Source organism: Diabrotica virgifera, chromosome 2 (assembly GCF_917563875.1).
Source record: "Diabrotica virgifera virgifera chromosome 2, PGI_DIABVI_V3a".
Lineage (NCBI taxonomy): Eukaryota > Metazoa > Arthropoda > Insecta > Coleoptera > Chrysomelidae > Diabrotica > Diabrotica virgifera.
The window spans coordinates 138,427,641-138,453,351 of NC_065444.1; the positions used below are offsets into that span (position 1 = coordinate 138,427,641).

General features: G+C 32.8%; 2 long non-coding RNA genes across 2 annotated transcripts; one reads left to right on the forward strand and one right to left on the reverse strand.

The window, feature by feature from the left end:
* Window positions 1-3,650: 3,650 nt before the first annotated feature.
* LOC126880216 (uncharacterized) lies at window positions 3,651-6,424 on the reverse strand. Its single transcript, XR_007696491.1, has 2 exons — window positions 4,918-6,424; window positions 3,651-4,857 (listed from the first exon to the last, which is right to left on the reverse strand). It is a non-coding gene; the product is annotated as an uncharacterized LOC126880216 (long non-coding RNA).
* Window positions 6,425-6,818: 394 nt separating this feature from the next.
* On the forward strand, window positions 6,819-8,391 carry LOC126880221 (uncharacterized). Its single transcript, XR_007696496.1, has 2 exons — window positions 6,819-7,382; window positions 7,440-8,391. It is a non-coding gene; the product is annotated as an uncharacterized LOC126880221 (long non-coding RNA).
* Window positions 8,392-25,711: the final 17,320 nt, after the last annotated feature.

The window sequence follows — 25,711 nt, forward strand, 5'->3', positions numbered from 1 at the left end:
CCACTGCAAATTAGTTTCATTATTAGCGAATATATTTATGGATTTCTAAAGAAGTATTGTTTTCACTCAGTTTTGAAAAAAATGTGAAAGCGTTGAATTATATACGTCCGTCTGTCCGTAAACACAACTCCTCAGTCATTAAACCAGATAGAATGACAAATGAGGTGTCGGATGAAAGCTTATATAATCCAAGGATGGTACTAAAGGTGAGATATTTGGCAAAGGACTTCCAGTTTTAAAAATGCAATCGGAAATACGGTTTTAAATTCTCCGGGATAGTACAAGCGATATATTATTCGACGCACCGTAGCAAGAGGAGTCTTCCTTCTTGTAGGTAGGCTTTAAAGACTGTTTCTTCTTCAATATTAGCCTCCTAAATTGTTTAAATTATCGCACCATCTTTTTCTTAGTCTGCAAATACCTCTTCATCCATTTGGTGACTTATCTCGTACTATCCTATCCTCTGCCATTCTACTAATGTGTTCGTTCCACTCCAGTTTCCGTTTTGTCACTCATCCATTTAGGTATGTCTTCTACATTGCATGATCTTCTTATGTTTTCGCATCTCTCTCTATCCAATAGACTTTTCCCTGATATTCGTCTAAGTATTTTCATCTCGGTTGTTTCTAGTAGTCGTCTCGTTTTAGATGTTTCAGGTCTTGTTTCTGCCGTGTATGTCAATATAGGTCGAAATGCTGCTTTATAGATTCTTGCTTTTGTGTCTTGTCTTAGGTGTTCGTTCTTCCAGATTGGAAGAGATTAAGAGATCCCAGCGCTTTACTTGCTTTTAAGCTTTCTTGTAGTACTTCCTCTTCAACATCTCCGTAACTGGGTATATCTATTCCCAGATATCTAAACCTTGCTTCCTGCTTTAATATTTTCCCATCAATTTCGATTTTACCTCGTAGTGGGTATTTAGATGTCATACATGTGTTTTTTCTGCTGATATTATCATATATTGATATTGTATTTCTTGGCTGTTGTATTGAAGATGTGTGTTAATCTGGAGATTGTCTTCTGTCTTGGCGATTAATGCGGCGTCGTTTGCATAACCTAATATTTGGAGTTTTTTGTTCCCCATTCTGTAACCATGATCTTTAAATACTGCTTCTATTATTTCGTCCATTATTAGATACATTAAAGAGCAGTGGGCTTAACGGGTTCCCTTGTCTGACTCGGCTTTGTACTGGTATAAACTGTGTTAGTTTTCCATTTATCTTTGCCTGTATTCGATTATGGAAATAGATGTTTTCGATGGTTCGTATAATATTGATTGGCATGTATCTTTCGACTTGGATGCGATCGAAAGCCTTTGTCAGGTAAAACATAGATATGCTGGTTTATTGTACTCGATGGCCTTTTCTGTGATTTGTCTTAGTACGGAAATAAATAGTACAATACTGGCGTCTACGCTACAAACGCATTCAATATGCTAAGGAAAATGTGGTCTTCACATCAGATGACAATTAAAACCGAAAGACTATTCAACAGCAACGTGAAGACTGTATTACTATATGGAGCAGAAACTTGGAAAGTGTCAAGAAAATGTATTGGACAGATGCAGGTATTCATAAATAAATGCATAAGGAAGATTCTTAACATTTACTGGCCAAACCGTATATCAAACCAAGAGCTATGGACAAGAACTAACCAGAAACCTATGTATATCTAAGATAATATGCAAAAGGAAATGGAGTTGGATGGAGCACACACTAAGGAGACCTGACACAGACATAGCGAGGCAAGCCCTAGAATATACACCACATGGAAAGAGAAGACCAGGTAGACCCGTAGAAATGTGGAAAAGAAATTAATGCTATAGGGCTTTTCATTGATTGTCATTTGCTTCGAGCTGCTGTCATATGTTGTATAATCTGTGTATAATACTAATATACACAGAGATATGTCAACAATAGATCAGGCTAGTCATATGCCACTCAATGCATCGGGGTGTAACGCTGATATCAAGTACGGTGGTCTAGCTATCTTTGTCTGTCGTGCGAGTGTGAGCGTATCTACCAAGAGGTGGGAGTAATGGAACGACAGTTACACAGAGGCGGCAGCCATCATATGCTAGAGAGAGAAAGCTGAGCGCCAGTAGAGAGAGAAAGATAGACCACCAACCCGAACTTTTCTGCGTTACTCTATTTTTCGAACTGGCCTAATCTATTCTGTTATATCTATGAATATACACGGATTATACAACATATGACAGAAGCTCGAAACAAATGACTGTGAATGAAAAGCCCTATTGGGAAAACCTGGACAGAAATAAAGATCAGTGCAAAGGATAAGACAGAATGGAGGCAGACAGTTGACGCCCTATGCTCCGCATGGAGTGAAGAGGAATAAGTAATTAAGTAAGTACTGGCGTCTACGCAGGATCTTCCGGATCTGAATCCTTGTGAGAAATCTAAAAAACGAGGTACTGATGTCTTGTCAAGAGCTAATGAGAAAACTAATAAGAGGACTTTTCTATAGAGGAAAAAAATAATAATACATTTGAATTATAAATTATATTTTGAGAATTTCAATTTTACAATACCAATTTTATTTTTTACAGATATATTCCCTACAAGCATTTCAAATTCATCCTTAAAATAAAGTTTAATAGGTACATAAAATGAACTTATAAATTTCTGTTTTGAAAGGGTTGTAGATACCTACTATATACCTACTCAGATCTATACCTACTCAGCATCATATTGAGAAATCACAGAATCGTAAATATACAGTAATGAGCACTCACACTAATAACCGGCAAAATAACGCAAAAGATGGAAAACATATTAACTTGTGAGATAAAAAGAGATGAAACTGGTAGAAGTGGAACTTATCGTTATAAACGAATAAATTAACATAACCTTGGATAAGAGTTTTAACCTCCATTTTTCACTTTGAGTGATATTGGGCTAGTTTCTGGGTCCGTGTATTTTCATACACCACCACACAAACCCGCCGACACCAATGTAGTTTAGAAATACAGTAGGAAAAATGAAAGAATACCCATGAACGAACATATAAAACACGCTGTATTTTCCTGCCAAAGTGTCACACCAAAAATTCGCCAGCACAAGTATATGTAATAATTATTATTACATGTACTTGCGCTGGGCAATTTCCTTTGCGACACGGTGACAGGAAAATGCAGCGTGTTTTATATGTTCGTTCATGGGTATTCTTTCATTTTTCCAACTGTAGCTATCTCTAAACTACAGTGGAACCAGCGGGCTTGTGGGACATGGTATGAAGGTACACAGACCTAGAAACTACCCCAATATCACTCACAGTGAAAAATAGAGTTAGCAGGTTAACACTCTTAGCCGACGATAACATTACATAGTTTCCCACCTTTAGATCTCTGTGACAGGAGTATTTTATAAAATTCTCCTGGCACAGTGACAGTTCTCATACTCATCTGATACGTCTAAAGGTGGGAAACTATGTAATGCAATGTTAATTTATATGTTTATATCGATAATTTCTCTCAGTTTCATCTCTTTTTACTTCAGAATGCATCCCATGTTTCCCATCTTTGGCGTTATATCCCATATTTTGCCAGTTATTAGCATGCTCATCACTGCATATTGGACTTTTTACACATAGTATCTTAGAATCCCTTGGAAGTAAATAATAAATCATGTACCTAGTTTTATTTTCATCAATAAATTCATGAAAGTATGACTGATGTTGAAAATTCATTTGACATACTGGCAAATAATTGTAATTCCTTCAGAGGAGGTGTCCCTAGAAAGAATAACATATGTTTTATATTAAAATATATTAAATTCATATTGATTAGCAGAATAAATAGAGTTTTTAGGTTTAATTCTCCTCATTCACATAATTTAATACCAGATAATGTCGCCCTACTTCCATATGCTAATGACCTAGTTTTTTATATAACAGCCTAAACCCCATTTTGGACTCCATTCACATTAACCAATATTATCAGATATTCATGAATAGTGTCACCACAATCTTCTTTAACAAGATACTATTCTTTCATAGATCTGGTCGTTATCACAATATAATCCCATATATACCAAAAATTCATGCTCGAGTGAGAAATTGGAAATCCAAGCAAAGGATAGGAAAGAGTGGAAGCTGATTCTGGAACAGGCCAAGACCCACCATGGGCTGTAGAGCCAATGCTGATACCTAAAAATGAACTCAAATATTTAGTGGTCTTTTTGTCCCGCAATCTTAACTAGAATAAGCATATTGAAAATATAATTGGAAAAACTATTAAAGGCATGGCTGTGCTGCCTAGTAAGGCCCATATAGATTTTTGAAGCATCTTTATGAAACCAGCACGTAAACAATTATTATAGATTTAAAAATTAGACTCACTATGGATAGAGTAGTAAGATGATACAACGAATGCAGAGGTAACCGTCTATATTTGTTATCAATGGTTTCTAGGAACATGGTTCTTCAAAACAGATGTCAATGATTTTTAGAGTTTAGATAAAGACGGTTATGTACCAAATTCATGAAAAAAATTTACACTTTCTCAGAATCATCCAACGATTTGAAACATATACTCATACCTTCAATTATATATGTCATAGATTCCCTTAAGGCACTTTGCCACTGGTTGTAACTTCTCAATAGATGTGCCTACAGAATTACAAAATTATCATTCCAGTTTAAGAAAGAACACACCTTCAACTTGAATGTTTAATCTCAAGACATATTTCGTTTATTTTATTTTGCGTTGTTTTGCAACCCGCTTTTCAGTATTTCTGCAAAGGCCTGCTCCTCAAGATGCATATTTAAAAGTTAATGTAACAACACTGAGGACTGTTCATAGAAAGTTTATCACATTGAACAATTTCTTTTCATTCTGCAAACCTAAAACGACAGCACGTCAAAAATGATGTCAATGATATTAAATAGAATTTACGTTCTTACCGATTTTCATCCATGGGCAACAGGAAGAAACTCAAATTTTTATGCTGCCTGGAATTTTGCCACATAAATAAACACACACATTGCCTTTGGGTTAAATTCATCATAATCCCAATTCAAAATCACCAACCTTCTTAGAAAACTGGAGAAATACCACAGTAATGCACATTAAATTCGAAGTAAACCAACTTAACAATTGCAAAATATGAGAAAACAATAATAAATAACTCTAAATAAACAACCATAGATATATAATACTCTAGATTGCGTCCTCCGATCTTAAAATGGGTGACGGTTGCGACAGAGATAAATGAGCCTATTTGGTCGGTAGTCTCTTTTTAATTTAAGGGGAATATCGACGACGTGACTATCCCACTTTATCGAGTAATATTTGTTGACAGTTGGAGCGGGTGGAGACGAGAAATGGTCTTTGGTCTTCGGACGTGGATAATCGTGGTTCGAATCCCATACCAACTTTACCTTTTTTATTTTTATTTACTCAATATTGCGTTTATTAGATATTTTTACATCTGAAAAATGGACCTAAGTAAATCTAGCAGATAATAAATGTACCTATGTATAGTAAGTTAATATTGGAATACATATTTGTGAACTGCATAGTAAAATAAGTCATTCGTTATTAATATAAATTCGTCCTTATTCGAATGATGTGAATAATATTTGTTTTGCTTCTACTTTTTTAAAAAATTGTAACAATAGTTTCATAAATAAAAATAATGTCTAATTACTTATAATTGAATCGGTCATTTCAAAAACAGCAAAGTCCACAATTTTCAGAAACTAACTTTTTGAGAGGAATAGACTCCTTTAAGATAAACGTTGTGTGCAAAAACGACACCAGTCCAGTAAAAACATTAGGAACAAAACTACAATATAACTCTGAATTTTGATGTCATCCATTTCATGCATCTTTCGACTATATAGTTAAGTTTTCTTTGCTCTTCTGTAAAATTAGGAATATGTGACTCGTGTTGTTTTTGAAATGACCGATTCAATTAATAAATCGATGGTACATTATATGTTGATATTAATTATTGGTAATTTTTTACGAATATTTTTAATTACTTTATACTATTCTACCATTAACTTATTAAAAAAATAACATTGGCTTTTGTATTTTTAAAAATCTATAGGTACCTACACAGTTTTTCTTATTTGTTATATATTTCTTTGCATAGATTTATTTTAGAGATGTAATAATATCTAATAAACGCAATATTGATTAAATTAAAAATAAAAAAAGTAAAGATTGGTATGGGATTCGAACCAGGATTATCCACGTCCGAAGACAAACGACCAGTTCTCGTCGCCATCCGCTCGAACTGTCAAACCATCTAAAATACTCGACGACCGAGTAGGATAGTGACGTCGTCAATACTCCCCTTGAATTAGAAAGAGACTACCGACCAAATAGGCTCATTTATCTCTGTCGCAACCGTCACCCATTTTAAGATCGTAAGGCGCAATCTAGAGTATTATAAATCTATGTAAACAACTGTTTGTTTATAAGGTTATGTTTGGAATAAACATACATAAATAAACCAGATCTACTCACTGTTGCCAAATGTCACCAATTTAGATAGTTACTTGTGATTAATTGTTTGAATACATTCAATCAATAATCAGAAAATATTATTTTTCAAATTTTATACAAGTGTGTACGTAAAGGATTTTACCATTTATGAATTTAATTTTCAGCTTTTTGAAAAAAATCGATAATCATAATTATTTTATTATAATTTTGGAATATTCTTTATCGGAATATTTTAAATCTTGCAACAGCAACATTTTCCTCCTAGTCTACTACGCAGTCTGCTAGGAGTTTCTGCAAGCGCAGGAACCGCCTAAAAACTAGAGTGAACTAACTGTTTCGAATAGCAAAAAAACTGTGGTAACGCCCGGTTTCATAATCAACTTAAAGTGAACATTAACTAAAGTTCACTTTAAGGTTGACATTACGGCCGATTTCATAATGAAGTTAAAGGAGGCTTTAAATTTAAAGTTGCCTTTAACTTGAGATTTTCATTTCATAATCAAGTTAAAGGGCCCTTTTTATCAAAAGCCCTCTTTAACTTTAAAGTGCAGATTTCGGACCTTTAAGTTGCTAAAGTCTCCTTTAAAGGATACATAACCTATTTTGTTGAGATGAAAACACAGTTGTTTTTGTATTTAACTTTTAAGGTTAACATAACAGTCAATAATAATTATTATATTATTACTAGGATTAATTAATTGTACTTTAAAAGTACAATTATGTATAATTTTGAAACGTCTAGTTCAAGAAATTTATTGTATTCAGAAGACCAAAAATTAACCAGAACAGATAACAAACTGTTTTGAACAATAATAATATGATGATCTGGATTTTTATCAAAGATTTAGGTTGAAAACACACAGTTTTGTGTGCCTTCTTAAATATAAAACCAAATAACCTTGCCTACTATTAGGTAAGTGACTAAAAATTTGTTGATGTAAGTAAAAACAATGCTCTTTATTTATTTTAGTGGTGGATGCCATGCATTACTCCCATGCAACAAATTCTGTTGGATTTTATGCATCAGGAAGTATGCAATTAAAAGTAGCTGATTTTACGGCAGTGTCCAGAGGTTCAGCAAGTAGAATTATAAAAATATTATCCTTTACAATTGCAAGAATCATCAAGAGATGGAAAGCTGTTGAATATTTTTACAAGATTGCTTTATTCCCTAGAATAATGAGTGCAATGGGTTATACTTTAATTAAAATACATTCTGCAGGTGTCCAGGATGCAGAAATTTTCAGGTCCAGAAAATCATGGTTTGCATTGAATGTTCAGTTAGTGATGCAAAATTTAAAATTAGAGATATTGTTGTACTGTGGTCATCAAATACGACATAGGCTGAAGCATAATTCAGGGGCTTAGAATCACACAAATGTAGCTACATTTTGTTTTATTTTCGTCTACAGAAATATTAGAGTTACGGTAACTGAACGTTATAATATGTAGGTACCTAGCCTAGGTATGCATGTCCAAATCAGAACTAAAGCAGGTGGACATATCTTCATGTGAATCTTAAATAAGAAGTTTAATGTAGTTATGTTTGTTTGACCCTAACCCCCTGAATTTTGAAAGTGGTATCTTTGGCCATTACATATTGGTTGGTGACAGTGATGAACAAGGAATATAGTAGAACAGCAATATGGGTTGTGGAAATGAAGATTTCCTATACTCCGCTTAGGAATGAGACTACAATTAGAAAACATGACTGTGCTTGTTGCAACTAGAGTGCTTCATAATATTGCCATTGATATGGATGACAATTTTCCTGTGAATAAAACTAAAGATGAAGCAAGCAATGAATAATTACAACAGATAAAAAATAATGAAAATATTTCAGAAAACAATATAACTGTGTTAATAAATGAACACTTTGGTAGATTGTAAATATATTTATTAATAAAAACAAAATGAATGTATTGAACTTTTTATTTATTTTAGTTTATCCCATTTTTTTATAGACCTGGATAACATGTGCCAAAAAAAGTTGAATTATAGCAAGCTGAAAATTTGTTAATAGCTTAACAGTGTCTGTCGGACAAACTTTGATGTATGAGAACACTGCAGTGGGGGGAGTTTTAATTGTGGAGCAGGTTAAAAATTTGGAACATAAAACTACGAAAACGTTCCACGTATTTTGTTGGACAGAACTTCCAATTGATTTGTTACCATTCATTAAACTCTGATGCAAAAATCAGACTGGTGTTTATCACCAACTGGGCATTTTAATGAGTGGAACACGAAGAACATTCAAATTACAGGAATCATGTTGGTTAGTAATAGCAGTCTGATTTTTGCATGAGAGTTTAATGAAAGGAAACAAATCAATTGGATGTTCTGTCCGACAAAATACAAGGGACGTTTTCGTAATCTGACTTTCCAAATTTTTAAACTGTTCCACATTAAAACTTCCATTGTTTCCATTCATCAATGTTTGTCCGACTAGACACCGTTAAGCTATTAACAAATTTTCATCTTGCTATTAATCAACTTTTTTTGGTGTACAGGTTCCAGGCCTATTAGGTAGTTTTATTTTTAAATCCAATAATTTTATTTTTTTATAATTCGAAGGTCGTTTTATAATTCGAGGTCATTCGAAACTGGAGTTTTTCCAAGCTGCCTTAAGACAGCGATAATTATTCCTATACATAAAGGAGGCGATAAAGATCTTGCTTCGAATTATCGCCCTATTGCACTCCTGCCCACGTTGTCGAAGATAATTGAAAGTCTGGTAAAAAAAAGAATCTTATCTTTTCTGTTGAAATACAAATTGCTTACTCCACATCAATTTGGATTCCTGAGCAGTGTTGCCAATGCAAAAATAAAAATTATCCGAATGTTGTGAGCCAAATATCCGAAATTATCCGAATCTAATTAAATGGCATAATTGACATTGACAGTTGACATTTGTACATTGGTCGATGACCTTGACTTGACACAATGTCATATCCAATATGGCGACGAGCAGGTTTTTATGTTTTATTATGGAATATTATGTTATTAATTTATTAACTATTAAAATTATTAATTATTCATATATTTATATAATACAATATAATTTTATAATTATATATTTTATATGGAACAGAGTATACTACAAAAGAGTTGTTCCGCCATATTGGATAGTGCGTTTTTGTCAATGGAATCGAGCCCATGCCCATCTACTTAACCATATGTCATATCCCCTCTCCCCCATATCACTGTAGATGACAAATAATGGCAATGGCAAGAAAACTTGTATGTTGTAAGGTTAATAGAAATCTATTTATTGAAATAAAAAGCATAACAAATAATACCTTGAATTATCCGAGATTATCCAAAAATTTGTTCAATCCGAAAATTATCCGATGGTCCATAAAATTATCCGAAAATCGGATAATTATCCGGACATTGGCAACACTGTTCCTGAGTGACAAATGCACGAATGATGCTATGTTCTTCCTTTTCGATCATGTTTACTCCAGTCTAAACAACCATCACTCTACAGCAACAATTTTCTGTGATTTCTCTAAAGCATTCGATTGTGTAAACCATAACATCTTGACTGACAAATTACAGCACTATGGATTTAGGGGAAATGCTCTTAAATGGCTTAAATCATATCTTAATAAAAGAAGTCAGTTTGTAAGGGTTGACACGAAGACGTCTTCTTGCATGCCATTAGAATGTGGGGTACCTCAGGGTTCAGTTCTAGGCCCTATATTGTTTCTGATATACATAAATGACATCTCTAGTCTGAACATTAAAGGTAAAATATGTCTCTTTGCAGATGATACTAGTATTACTTGGAGTAACACGGATATTATGGATCTTCGCAATACCATAGCTACAGACCTAGTCACCATTAAATCGTGGTGCGATTCGAATCTCCTGTTATTTAACGTTTCTAAAACCAAAGTCCTACCTTACAACAGTATGATGCAACCTTTAGTACTTAATAACAACAGTCTAGAGGTAGTTGAATCGGTGAAGTTCTTAGGGATTATTGTGGATAAGTCTCTAAAATGGAACTTGCACATTGATGCCTTACACAAAAAATTAAGTTCTGCTTGTTTTGCGCTAAGATCAGTTGCTACGGAAATGAATTTGTCAACATCTAGGACCGTTTATTATGCCCTTTTTGAGTCTCATCTTCGGTACGCCCTTCAATTCTGGGGTAAGTGTTGTGCGACTCAATTTGAGCGTATTTTTAAACTACAAAAGAGAGCTCTTCGTTACTCCCTGAGACTCAATAGCAGAGTTCATTGCCAAGAATTCTTTAAAAAATTTAAAATATTAACTCTTCCTTCTTTGTTTGTTTTTGAATCCGTTTGTTTAATCCGCAAACATGCATCAGAAGCTCCAGAGAGACCCACTCATAACTATCCCCTTAGAAACATGGATCATAATCTTTATCTGCCAACCCCACGGTCTGAGCTGGTTAAGTGCTCTATACCAGCGGTTCTCAATCTGTGGTACATGTACCACTGGTGGTACATATCATTATTTGCGGTGGTACACAAAACGCAAAACTGTCAAAATCACCGCTATTACAGTTAATTAGATTACCTATCTAGATAGGTAGTTATTTACGTTAGGTGGTACCAAAAATATTAAAAAGTATTTTGTGGTACATGACTCAAAAAGATTGAGAACCACTGCTCTATACTATACAATTCGAGAAAAATGTACAATCACCTGCCATCTAACATCAAATCTATTGCAGCATTTCCCACTTTTCGCAAGGCCTTGAAAGCTTATTTGCTGGAGAAAGCTTTTTATACAGTGAATGACTTTTTTATAAACGATTTGAATTCAGCAAATTGACTTGTAGGATTATTACTTTCGAGCACTTGTGTACATATTTGCAGCGGCATAGAACTTTTGATTTACTTTCCCTTTCCCTTTTCCTCGTTTGCCTTCTTTTTGCTCTGACGTTGTATACTTATTGTTTGCAAAATTTTTAATTTTTTAATGTGTACTTAATAACTGTAAAATTATATTAAGTAGTATAACTCACGCCATTTACTTGGTGTCTGTTTCTGTTTTTGTTTTCCCAAGTAGCAATTTTTCGACGCATTGGTTGTCAGTACAAACAAATGCACTGTCTACAACGTTGCCCGAGAGCATTTTCAGTTGTTTCGGCCAACGTCCCCTACCCTGACTGACATTACGATGTTACAACCTGTAGTTATACGGGCAACTAATTTATTACCATTGTGACAACTACATATCACACTTCAGTTTTTTCAACAATCGCAACGACTTAAAAATGTTATAATGCTAAACTAATTATTATATATTTTATTTTGATGGAAATTTTCGATTTATTTAACAACCTGTTTATTTGTTTTTTTAATAGCTGGTTTCCATTCCATTGTTTTATCAGTAGATTTGAGATTTGATAACCATCTTTGTATCTGCTTTGGTAGACAGGGTTTCCAGGTCAGTTTTAACTCTTTCAGTAGTTTTGTTTTCACAAAATCAGTACCTAGATTCTTTTTAGGCCATGTAAATATACAGTAATACAGTGATATGCACATCCGTCCTAAATGTCCCAAGAGGAATTCCACAAAATTGGAAACCTAATTATTCCAAACCACCAACTGGTAACTATCATTTTTTAGCTAAAATCTACTAAATCAAAAACTAAAATATACTTAAGTATTTTTGGGATATATTTGGGATTTTTTATAATAAAAACAACAGAGCTAACTTAACGGGATAGGCGCAAAATGTCGTCTGTTAAAATGTTCAATGTATTTTAAATGTTTTCGTTTTTTGCGAATCCTTAGAAAACTAATAAGTATTTTTGAAAAATTTAAACGCACAAAGAAAGATTACGTTATTACCGATGACCGAAAGTCCCTGAAAACTTCTATAATGTTGATTTTAGATTAGATTTAGAAAGAAAGATTACGTTATTACCGAGGACCGAAAGTCCCTGAAAACTTCTATAATGTTGATTTTAATACGTTACAGGGGTGAAAAAAAGAAAAAATTTAGTGACTTTTAATTCCAAATATCTCGTTCAAAAGAAACGTTTTGGTTTTTCTAAATAATGCAGTCTTTCATTCTGCGTTTAAATTTTTCAAAAGGACTTATTATAGTTTCCTCATGATTCGAAAAAATGGATCAAATTCTGTTGAAATATACCAAAAATCTACTAAAAAATATTGTCTACTAGAATTTTTTAAACAATATCAAAAATCTACCAAAAATGTAGAAATCTACTAAATGTGGCAACGCTGTTAATGAGAATGATACACTTTTGACACTGGTCACATGACCTCTGTCACCCAATAAGAGGGTGCGTTCTAAAATGGTTTTGATAGTCGGCGCAGCCGGGTTTGGTTGGCGATTGGACTTCTAAGTTGTCTTATCCGTCTAAGGTTGGTAATAAGGTATTTTTTAGTAATATTGGTGATATTGTTGAATGCGCCATTTTGGGTTTACTTGAGATTTTTGGGATGTAAAGAAAATGAAAACACAGAATATAAAAAATGCAGGCATTTTCTGATAACTTTAAAAGCACCATCAATACATTAAATTTATACAGAACATCTTTAACATAAATTTTGACTTTTATATTAAAATTTGATTTTTTAAATTTGCATATTTTTTGTCAAAAATGTCATAAAAAAAGCAGCGCGTGTGTTTTTTAAAGGTGAAATATCCATATTTGACGGTAATCTGAGATGCGTTTATAAATTTCACATCAGGTAATAAGTCCTTTATGTATTTATATCATATAAATTTAAATACCCAATACGATGTCAAAACAGTTTACTTTTTGGTTTTCGCATTCACCATACAGGTTTTAAAAATATAGGTAAAAAACATAACTAGTCTGACTCCTTGAGCAACCATTGCACGCGCAGGTGCTTTTTATAGTCGCTTCAGTTGTCTTATGCAACGGTTACGAAACGATGTTGCTTAAACAGGAGGTTGCCTAGGCAACGTCAAGACAACTCAAAAATCGTCCACCAAATCAGTGCAGAATAGGGTCGTCTTTTAGGCAATAACAACGTTGTAAGAAAACGTTGCCACGCGGTAGACAACGTTGTCGCGTCGACAAATTGCTACTTGGGTTGTTTGTAGTTTTTTACTATTTTTTGTTTTTTATTGTATTTTTTATTTTGTATAAGCTTTGTCCACAAATTGTTAAAATTTTTTGACAATAAAGCATACCTTACTTATATTCTGCCTCCTCCCTTTCTATCCTTTTTCTCCTTCTGTTCTGCAAATATGCAATGCAAATGAACATTAGCTTGTCTGTACATGATACTCAATTATTTGGATAATTGAAATGATTTTTAACAAAAAAAAAATTGTACCGACCTTTCCTTTATTCTTCACATTTATGTATTATATTTCTATAACTTTCTATCTTTTGTAACAAAAGAAGTTCCTCCTCTTTGCTAAAGTTTGAAAAAGTAATTTTTTGTTATCTCGTTATATGTCCATTTTTTTAGATTTCACTTTTTATTGATGAGTAAGTAATAGTAGGTGTATATAATTATTAAATAATAGTAATACCTATAAAATAATAAAATTAAAAAGTAAGTATTAGGTGATTAAAAAGAAAAGTAGAGTAATAATAAATATATAGAAATAGTAATACCAAGTAATAATAATTAAGTAATAATAAGTAACTTTTTGTAGTAAAAACAAAAATTATAAGAGTAGTATCCGAGGGTAGGTATCCCAAGTAGCAATTTGTCGACGCGACAACGTTGTCTACCGCGTGGCAACGTTTTGTTACAACGTTGTTATTGCCTAGAAGACGACCCAATTCTGCACTAATTTGGTGGACGATTTTTGAGTTGTCTTGACGTTGCCTAGGCAACCTTAAGCGTTGCATAAGACAACTGAAGCGACTATAAAAAGTGCCTGCGTGCAATGGTTGCTCAAAGAGTCGGACTGGTTATGTTTTTTTACCTATATAAAAAGTAAACTATTTTGACATCATATCAGGTATTTAAATTTATATAATTACATAAATAAGGACTTAAACAAAATTACCTGATGTGAAATTTATAAACGCATCTCAGATTACCGTCAAATATGGATATTCCACCTTTAAAAAACACACGCGCTCATTTTTTATCACCTTTTTAACAAAAAATATGTAAATTTAAAAAATCTAATTTTAATATAAAAGCCAGAATTTATGTTAAAGATGTTTTGTATAAATTTAATGTATTGATGGTGCTTTTAAAGGTATTAGAAAATGCCTGCATTTTTTATATTTTGTGTTTTTATTTTCTTTACATCCCAAAAAAACCAAAATGGTGCATTAAACAACATTACCAATATTACTTAAAATATACCTTATTACGAACCATAGACGGATGAGACAACCGAGAAGTCCAATCGCCGACCAAACACGGCCTGGACCGACTATCCCAACCACTTTAGAACGCACTCTCTTATTGGGTGACAGAGGTCATGTGACCAGTGCAATGAAGTGCATCATTCTCGTTAACAGCGTTGCCACATTTAGTAGATATCTACTGTTTTGGTATATTTTGGATATTATTTAAAAAATTCTAGTAGGCAATGTTTTTTATTAGATGTTTGGTATATTTCAATATTTGTTATCACTAAAATAAAATTTTCTTTTTAATAGTATTCACCACATTTCTAAATTAATTTTTAGACATTTTGTTACAATTTCCCAATGTCATTACCGAAAATAAGATTCAGGACGTAGATGATGATAATAGATGGACAGAGAATAGACAAGGCGGAAACGGCGGGTTCGTTGGGAAAATATTCCCATGAGATATTTTTGCATAATCACATTCGTGAGACATCCCAGAATAAGGTTCAAGAAGTCGCCCACGAGAAAAGTGGGCCAATTTTTTTTAACAATTTTTTTAATCAAATTGCAAAAATAAATATTTTGGACCATTCTGGACAAAAAAGGTCTCTTATAATTTTTCTCTAAAGTTGATCTTTTTCGAGTTAGAAGCAAGTTAAAATTTGAAAAACGCGAAAATGGCCATTTTTAAGGCTTAATAAGTCGGTCAAAAATTATTATTTTGAAAGTCAGAAAGTGACTAAATCAAAGTTTAAAGTCGCCGTTACATGATCCCGAAGAAATCTGTTTCATTAATTTACTACTAAGCTGTTATTTTTAATTAATAACAATGAGTGGTTGTATCGTATTGACGCTGCTGTAAATGTGAGTGCGGGGACTGCTGAAATAGCTTCTCTCTCGCACTCAGCATTTACAGCCCCGCACACGTGAATGGCGCTTATTATTATTACTTAAAAATAACAGCTTAGTAATAAAATAATGACAAAAATTTCTTCAGGATCTTGTAGGGGCGGCTTCAAGCTTTGATTTAGTCATATATTGACTTTCATAATAATAACTTTTAACCGAGTTATTAAGCCTTGAAAATCGCCATTTTTCGTTTTTTTCAATTTTAAATTGCTTATAAGTCGAAAACGATCAACTTTAGAGAAAAATTATTAGAGACCTTTTTTGTCCAGAATGGTCCAAAAGATTAAAGAAAAAATTGCTCGGGCCAAAAATATTGATTCTTGCAATTTGATTAAAAAAAAAATTGTTAAAAAAAATTGGCCCACTTTTCACTTGGTCGACTTCTTGAACCTTATTCTGGGATGTCTCACGAATGTGATTATGCAAAAAAATTTCATGGGAATATTTTTCCCTTCGAACCCGCCGTTTTCGCCTTGTCTAGAAATGAAACTGGTAAATACCAGATCTAAATAAGGAAATCTTCATATAATTGGTTTGGAGAATTTTCAAAATGATTGTAACGCTCGGTTTCATAATCAGTTTTTTAAATTTTAAGTAAGTTGGTACCTCTACCTTTATCACAATTCATATATGGGTAAATGTCAACTTTAAAGTGAACTTTACTTTAAGTTGGTTATGAAATCGGGCGATTTTGACAAGTAACCGTTAACACAGATTTTACTGTATTTACAGGGCCTAAAAAGAATCTACTGATTTCTATTGATTTTTTGAAAGCAAAACTACTATCCGCTGCAAGATAATTCGGATGGAATTCAGACAAAATATGTACAAAAAGTACATATTTTGTCGGAGTTTCAGCCAAATTATCTTGCAACGGATATAGTACTGAAAGAGTAAGAACTGGCCTGGCAACCATGTCTAGCAAAGCTGATACAAAGATTAGAGCTTATCAAATCTACTGATAAAACAATGGACAATGGAGAAACCAGCTAATAAAAAACAAATAAACAGGTTGTTAAATAAATCGAAAATTTCCAGCAAAATAAAATATAAAATAATAAGAAAAAAGTAAGGTTATGAAGTAAATTCTTTTTTTGCTCCTGAAGTTGCCGTAAACGTGTCACATATCTATAGAACTATACGTAAAGGCCCTGTGGTCGTGAGAGACAACTACCTAGTCGGCCAGAAAACCCATGGGCGTAAATTAGTTTAGCATTATAACGTTTTTAAGTAGTTGCGATTGTTGAAAAAACTTGACTGTGATATGTAGTTGTCACAATAGTAATAACTTAGTTGCCCATATAACTAAAGATATTACTTAATGTTGTAACATCGTAATGTCAGTCGGGTTAGGGGTCGTTGGCCGAAACAACTGAAAATGCTCTCGGGCAACGTTATATACAGTGCATTTGTTTGTACTGACAACCAATGCGTCGAAAAATTGCTACTTGGGATCCTACATACAAAACGTTACAAAATGGCAAAATGTATGACATTCAAATGTCATTATTTCCATTTTAGACCCGTTTGCCATTATACTAACTTCAGTACTGATTTCAGTACTAAAAATATTGGTTAGTTCCCTAATAGCACACGACGTCCTTTGGACGTCCAAAATAGGTCCATTTTTGGTCCTTACGTCCATGGACTATAAACGGACGTCCTTTGGACGTCCCATGTTGGACGTCCTTCGGAAGGAATAAATATGGACGTCCTTTGGACGTCCGACGTTGGACGTCCTTCGGACGGAATAAATATGGACGTCCTTTGGACGTCCGACGTTGAACGTCCTTTGGACGTCCATACTGGACGAAATACGGACGTTTTATGAACGCTTATATATTATATTGGACACATTATACCAATTACGGGATCAAATAGCAAAATAATTCAATAAAATATTAACTTACGCGTTAACTTTACGTTAATGAAATACAGTCAAACCTGTCAGTAACGGCCACTAAAATGAAAGAACTATTGGCCGATATAGAAAGGTGGCCGTTATTGCCAGTTTTTGTAGTCTAGATATACAGTAAAACTTGTGTTACTGGCCACCTGATAAAATCGGCCACCTGTACTAACGGCCGCACATAGGGGTATTTTGCCAATCTAGGCGGTCATAATTATTTCTTTCGATTTTATTATTCTAAAATGATTTCCTAATTGAATTAAGCTATAGAGAGTGTTTTACAACATATATATAAGTAGAATATGAGTCACTAAAACGAGACAGACGCACTGCGCATGCGCCGGTACAGTCCCAGACAATGTCGGTAAGCATTGGATCTGCATTACCGGCCAACACGTAACTTAGCATGGTTCAGAACCTTTTAGTCAAGACCGAAACCATACCTGACTTTATGACGTCATATATGACGTTATTACGTCACACTACCTTGTACTTCCTTTTTTAATTTTTATTAGCCGCGCAGTCCCGGAATATATTAAAAAATATTAGGTTCTAGGTTCTGAACCATGCTAAGTTACGTGTTGGCCGGTAATGCAGATCCAATGCTTACCGACATTGTCTGGGACTGTGCCGGCGCATGCGCAGTGCGTCTGTCTCGTTTTAGTGACCCATATTCTACTACATATACAGGGTGTTTGGTAAAGAATGGGCCATAGCTTAACCTCAGGTTCCTGAGGTTAAAATAGACCGATTTAAGCTAACTCACCTTAGTACAAAGTTTATAATAACCGAGATACAGGGTGTCAAATTTAAACTTTTTTTTTATTTATTATTGAATATTTCCTGACAGGAATGAGATAACAACATGAAATTTGGTATATAGGGGTTTTTTGGGTCGAAAAAACTAAATTCCTTACCAAAAATTATGTATTGCCCAGAGGGCGCCACATACGCCTTTCAGCACTAATTTATTACGTTCAATTTTTTTTATCCCTCACTCTGTATAATTTTGACATTAAAATTTTTATTCTCCTATTAGTTTTACTTAAAAAAGGTATACTTTTTTCATCTCCCTAAACTCAACCGTTTTCGAGATAAACGCATTTTAAATCTGCGATACACCATCATTTTTAGCATAATAGCATTGTAGTTACACCCGAAAAATAACTTAAAACCATAATATTTATGCCAATTCTCAAATTTATGTCATTGCATCGCAAGTTCCATTTGGAGGAATTTGCGATACATTTTTGGATAATTTTATGGTTTTAAGTTATCTTAACGTTATCTCACGTAAACGTAATCTAAATTTTTAATTTAAATATGTGTAATTTCTTTCTTTCATGATTTCTTGCCCATAAGTCAAGAAAGTGCGAATATGGGCGGCTGATTTGATAATTATTATGATGTACAAATTCATATCTTCCAATTAAAAAAAATACAACAACCGGATCTCACCCTAAAGTATAACAAAAACCTTTTGATATGTTAAAATGTGGTCGAAACTTTAAAATATTTAAACCCCGTTTTCAAACATCCAAAATATTATTAATACGTCAACAAATAAAACAATAAGTACATGAAAAGTATGTGTTCTTCCCTGCTTGTTCTAGATCCATAACTGTATTTTTTTAACAACAAACACTTGATATTTTTTTTATTACTTGCACTTGCACTTGTACCAAACAGCTGAGAAAGATACATACACCTGTAGCGACAAGGTCAAATTCCGACTAAAGCTACGGCACTGGTGCAACTTATTAAACAACGGAAAAGGTCGCCTTGTGTTCTATATTTATTTAACTTCACGAGTATCCGGTTTTTTTCTACCGCTTTGAGTTTTGAAAAATGGACTTTTGACCGGCTAGATCGTTTAAATACCCCTATGTGGGCCGGTTTAAATATTCCCCAAACCAATTATATCTGGACTACAAAAACTGGCAATACCGGTCACCTTTCTATATCGGCCAATAGCTTTTTCATTTTTAGTGGCCGTTACTGACAGGTTTTACTGTAATTGGTTTGGGGAATTTTTAAACTGACCGTTAGTACAGGTGGCCGGTGTTTGCAGGGGGCCGGTAACACAGGTTTTACTGTAGTTTAAATCGAAAAGATTAAATCTTAATTCAAAATTGTACATACAATTATTACAATAAACTATAGTTTAATATCCAAAACATGTTTTTGATTTTATGTAATGTAATGAAAATCTTATTTGTAAATTATTGGTTACAATGTTTAACAATAGGAAATATTCAAGAATAAATAAAATAAAAGTTTAATCCTAACAACACAAAACATTCCAGGAAAATAGGTACTACCGTTCTATTCCGTGAACATCTATCTGATTAAATTATGGGTGGAAAGTTACCACAAGATATTCTATGAACATAGTACAGTGTAGTGTTGGGAACTATCGAATAATTCGATAGTTACTGAAGTATTCGAATTATTCGATGGTTGAAAAATCATTCATTACTTTTTTTTAATACGCATGCGTCTATTTTATATTCGAATGTTTTTAGTAGAATGAATAGTTTTTAATGGACGAATGTTTTTATTCGAATGTTTTAAGTGAATAGTTTTAGTAATGGACGAATGTTTTTAGTCGAATGTTTTAAGTGAATAGTTTTAGTAATGGACGAATGTTTTTAGTCGAATGTTTTATGTGAATAGTTTTAGTAATGGACGCATGGTTTCAGTCGAATATTATTTTAAGTAACATGAATACTTTTAGTAAACTCAGATGAATTAATTTTATTCTAGTTGAAATGAAAACCTGTTACAGAGGTAGATGAAAAAAGGAATGAAAAAAATACCAAAGGAATTAAATTTAATTTAATATTGATTTAATAAAGTCTATATAAAGTAGAAAATAAATAAATTTGTTCTTTTTGGTAAAATATTTAAAATGCCTTTATAGGTACCTATTAAATAATCCAATAAAATAATTGAATACTTGGTTATATTATGCCCAATCTAAGAAATAAAGCTTGACTTTCATAAGTTTTTTTTGGTCTTTAAGTGTTGTATATTTTATAGTCTTGTATGTTAAGAAATATACTTGATCCTATGTATTTAAATTTCTACTTGAAAGTTTATTTCTGTGGTTATTTATTATTCTTCTTTATTTGTATTAAATAATAGAAATTGGTAGATGCATTTGTCATTTTTATCCTTAAAATATTAAATGATGTATTTTATTGTTTATACACGATAATAATATTGTTGTTAATTAATAAATATTTTGGCAAGTAATGAAAATCAAGTATAAATACAGTTATACAAGTTATAAAAATGAAATAATGCAGTTATAATCCCTAACGCATCAATAATATTGATCAACACCCCAGGCAACCAAACGACGTTTTTATAACGTAGATAACACGTCATAAAAATGACCAATTGACGTGTTTCTATGACGTAATATTGACGTTGAAAATCACGTGTATTTGTCTCATCGATTTGACGTCATAATTGTGACGATTTTAAAACGTCTAAAAGGTGACGACTTTTATACGTCGGTAAAATCACGTCTTTAATACTTTCAAAAAGTGACCTCTTTCAGATGTTTCAAAATAGGTAGTATAAAAAATAGGTAACATGAAACCTATAGGTCTACGTCCCATGTGTCGAAGATATACTACCATTTGTTTAAGATCGCTTGTGCATTAGAAGCAATCTAACATTGATTATGCATGATTGTACCAGCCCTCGCATTATAGAATTTTCACTATTTATATAAGTATACCTACTTGCTGTGTCAAAACTGAAAAACATACAAACTAATAAATAATTTATTAACAAATTACTCGATAAAACTCGATAACACATAGGTAGTTAGTTCATTAACAGAAAATAAACATAACCTCAAACAGTTGTCAAGAAGAATACTTCATTAAACTAACTCACTGAGCAAAAACGAATACAATTCTCTTAATTAACACGTTTCTTCAACTAAATATCTAAATGAAAAGTCTTATTTTATCAGACAAGACACAAACCACGTAAACAATAAATGAGAAATTTCTTATGAAAATTATTTAACGAAATTGTTTGGAGTAATACAAACAAGCTCCTCCCAATTTTGTGACGTCAGACTTAAACTGTCTGAAATGAAAACGTTTTTTAAACGTTATTTTAACGTCATTAATCTTACGTATTTAAAATCACCTACAAAAGACGTCTATATGACGTAATTTTCAAACACGTGTATATATTCAACCAAAACTGACGTTTCCTCGACGTTATATGACGTCAGTTGGTTGCCTGGGACAGTAGGAAACTGTAATTCAACGTGGTGGCTGTGCATGAGCTCGTCACATGATAAATGATAAAAAGTCCTGTAGAGGGACACACTAAATCATTAAATTGGCAATGATTAAATAAATTGATTGACATCATTAATTGGAATAAAAAATGATATGCCTAACCTCTCTGTCTCCATTGTGGATCAAAATCTTAGAATATAAAATTTATTTTCTATTTTATATTGCTAGATCAAAATAGTAGGAAATTACTGTTTCAAAATGGCGGCTACGCAAGCGCTCAATTAAATTAGTAACGAATAGATTTATTCGAATGAATTCATTCGATAGTTAAATTCATTCAACTAGTAATTATTCGATAGTTCAAATCATTCGATAGTTCCCAACACTAGTACAGTGGCTGCATTCAGCAGAAAACTGCGATGACTAATCGATTACTTAGTGATGTGTAATCGCTAACGATTCTTCTGAATGGTATACTTTCATGTACATACGAAAAAGGTTATGACAACTGTCACATTTTTCAAAATGATTTGCAAATACGTGAAAGACACCCCAATAACAGAAATGAGAATTATTATGAAATGGTAATTTATAAATAACCCCATTTAATTCATACATAGTTTCAAATTCTTGAATTTCTTGCGACATAGGTAAACCTAATAGGTACATAAGAATAATCCAACAAAGCAGTTCAGATATTTATCAGTGTGATTTATATGCCTTTCAGCCTTCCTTGCCTTCAATTCATGTTTTTTTCATAGAGTTAAATATTAGCATAGAGAGAGTGTCATTCAGAGCGAAGTGACGACACCATCTTTTTTATTTGGATTAGTGCTATTTCACTCTTACGCATAGTAAAGCTGCTACAGTTGTCCTCCTCTTCCGTGCCTATATTCACACTGAATGTCATTATAGATTCTCGATACAATAATAGGTTCGTTCCAAGACGACACATTTGTACGATCCCTTGAACCGCCACGAAATCGATTGGACTGTTTTAATGCGCAGAATCGCCCTTGAACGGTTTTCTTTCGATCTCGATCCGATTACCGGTACATAACCCTCTTGGAACGAATTCGTGTACCATTTCAAGTTCGAGTTGCGCCTGAGCCATTTTCAGTGCGAGTACCACTGTACCACTATAATAGTAGTTTGCTAGATGGTTAGAAATTAATATTTCTAATGTCCACTTTACATCAACAATAAATTGAATAAGAAATTGACAAAGTTATTCAATACCAAATTTGACGAGTACAAAATGTATGGTTTGTAAAAGAAAGTGAAATAATTTGATGAAATAGAACAATTGGATATGTTTTATTTTGTCAATTTTCTTTTTATTCACGGCAAAATTGGATGTAGAATTGTGTTTTGTATAAGCCAAATTTGACCTTAAATAACTTTGTCAATTTCTTGTTCAATTTATTGTTGATGTAAAGTGGATTTAAATGTTCATTAAACATCACTTCAGCTTCAAAACCTTCCCCAGAATCGATATCTGACATTAAATCGTTGTCTTCTATGAAAAAAGAAAATAATAAATTATCCATTTTTATAAGATTAATTTGAAAAAAAAAAAGAATAATTATTTAAACGGAAATCAAGATTCACAGGTACTAATAGCGTAAATTGTGGATTATTCTATTATTGAATCATCAGCTGATCTCATAGCAGTGACCAGTAAAAATGAAAACAATCCTAACTGCGCAAGTCAGTACAAATAGTTTCTGCTTGAAGGCATGTATCAAAAGGGCCGTTCAGTTACCGATTTCGAAGCGGTACATGGATCGCTTGGAACAACACGGTGTACGATACCAATCATCGTTCATGTTCGCTTGGAACGCATTTTTTATAATGCGCATGACGAGGGCAGTACGAAGGACGGTTTTCATGTCACTTGGAACGCGCCTATAGTGTTAAGGCTGTATGACACTATACATTTTCTTGTATCATTTCTAATATCGTTTCTGATATGTCAAAAAAATGCAGTGTCATACACAGATACAAGAAACGATATCAGAAACGATACAAGAATTTGTGTCAGGCACAGATTATTGTACAAGAACTGCGCCAATTTCTGCGCAAAGAGCAAAAACGTAAAACCTGCTGGTAAAACATCTAAAATGTCATAATTACTTACACATAATGGCGGCTGAAATGAAAATGGGATAATGTATTGATGAATTTATTTGTGTTTTTGTAGGTATTATTTATAAATATTTTATTGATACTTAATATACCGTTTGGTATGGACTACTGTTCTACTAATAACCATATATTTAGCTCCTAGTAAAGTTCAAACTATAAATTTAGGTTTCATGGTGCATAATTTTTTAATAGACGAAAATACAATAGTTCCTAATTTGGATCAAACTGAAGATAATTCTAATGCAAATATTTTAGCACAAATATCAAAACAAAACAAAAACACAAATAATCAACCTCAGTCAACGTAAAATTCTGGTTAACATTAAAATGTTAATTATATAAAAGTTTATAAATTTTATAAAATATTTAAAATCAGCTGTGTCTGTAGATGCAGTACTACCATAACGTGACACAGGGTGACAAACAAAATTTCGACCAATCACGTGCCGAATTTCATACAATTTTCGATACAAGAACTTGCATAGTGTCATACAGGGCACAAATGTACGTACAAGAAATGATACAAGAAAATGTATACAAGAAACGATATCAGAAACGATATTAGAAATGATACAAGAAAATGCATAGTGTCATACAGCCTTAAGGCTGTATGACACTATACATTTTCTTGTATCATTTCTAATATCGTTTCTGATATGTAAAAAAAATGCATAGTGTCATACACAGATACAAGAAACGATATCAGAAACGATACAAGAATTTGTGTCAGGCACAGATTATTGTACAAGAACTGCGCCAATTTCTGCGCAAAGAGCAAAAACGTAAAACCTGCTGGTAAAACATCTAAAATGTCATAATTACTTACTCATAATGGCGGCTGGAATGAAAATGGGATAATGTATTGATGAATTTATTTGTGTTTTTGTAGGTATTATTTATAAATCTTTTATTGATACTTAATATACCGTTTGGTATGGACTACTGTTCTACTAATAACCATATATTTAGCTCCTAGTAAAGTTCAAACTATAAATTTAGGTTTCATGGTGCATACTTTTTTAATAGACGAAAATACAATAGTTCCTAATTTGGATCAAACTGAAGATAATTCTAATGCAAATATTTTAGCACAAATATCAAAACAAAATAAAAACACAAATAATCAACCTCAGTCAACGTAAAATTCTGGGTAACATTAAAATGTTAATTATATAAAAGTTTATAAATTTTATAAAATATTTAAAATCAGCTGTGTCTGTAGATGCAGTACTACCATAACGTGACACAGGGTGACAAACAAAATTTCGACCAATCACGTGCCGAATTTCATACAATTTTCGATACAAGAACTTGCATAGTGTCATACAGGGCACAAAATGTACGTACAAGAAATGATACAAGAAAATGTATACAAGAAACGATATCAGAAACGATATTAGAAATGATACAAGAAAATGCATAGTGTCATACAGCCTTTAAGGAGATGCAGCAAACCAGTCCCTGAGATCTTGTCGTCAGGAAGCGCGGAAGGTAGGCTCCCTCCAAGGTCCCTATACCATAGGTTGTATGGTAACTTTGACATTGACAAATGAAATATTGTCATCGTGACGTCACCCAGACGATCAATTTTACGAATTGTTTGTAAACATAATAGGATACGTGGTTTGGAGGCTATATGTTGTTATTAAATATCGTTAGTGTCTTAATTTGTGTTTATATCTTGAGATATAATGTAT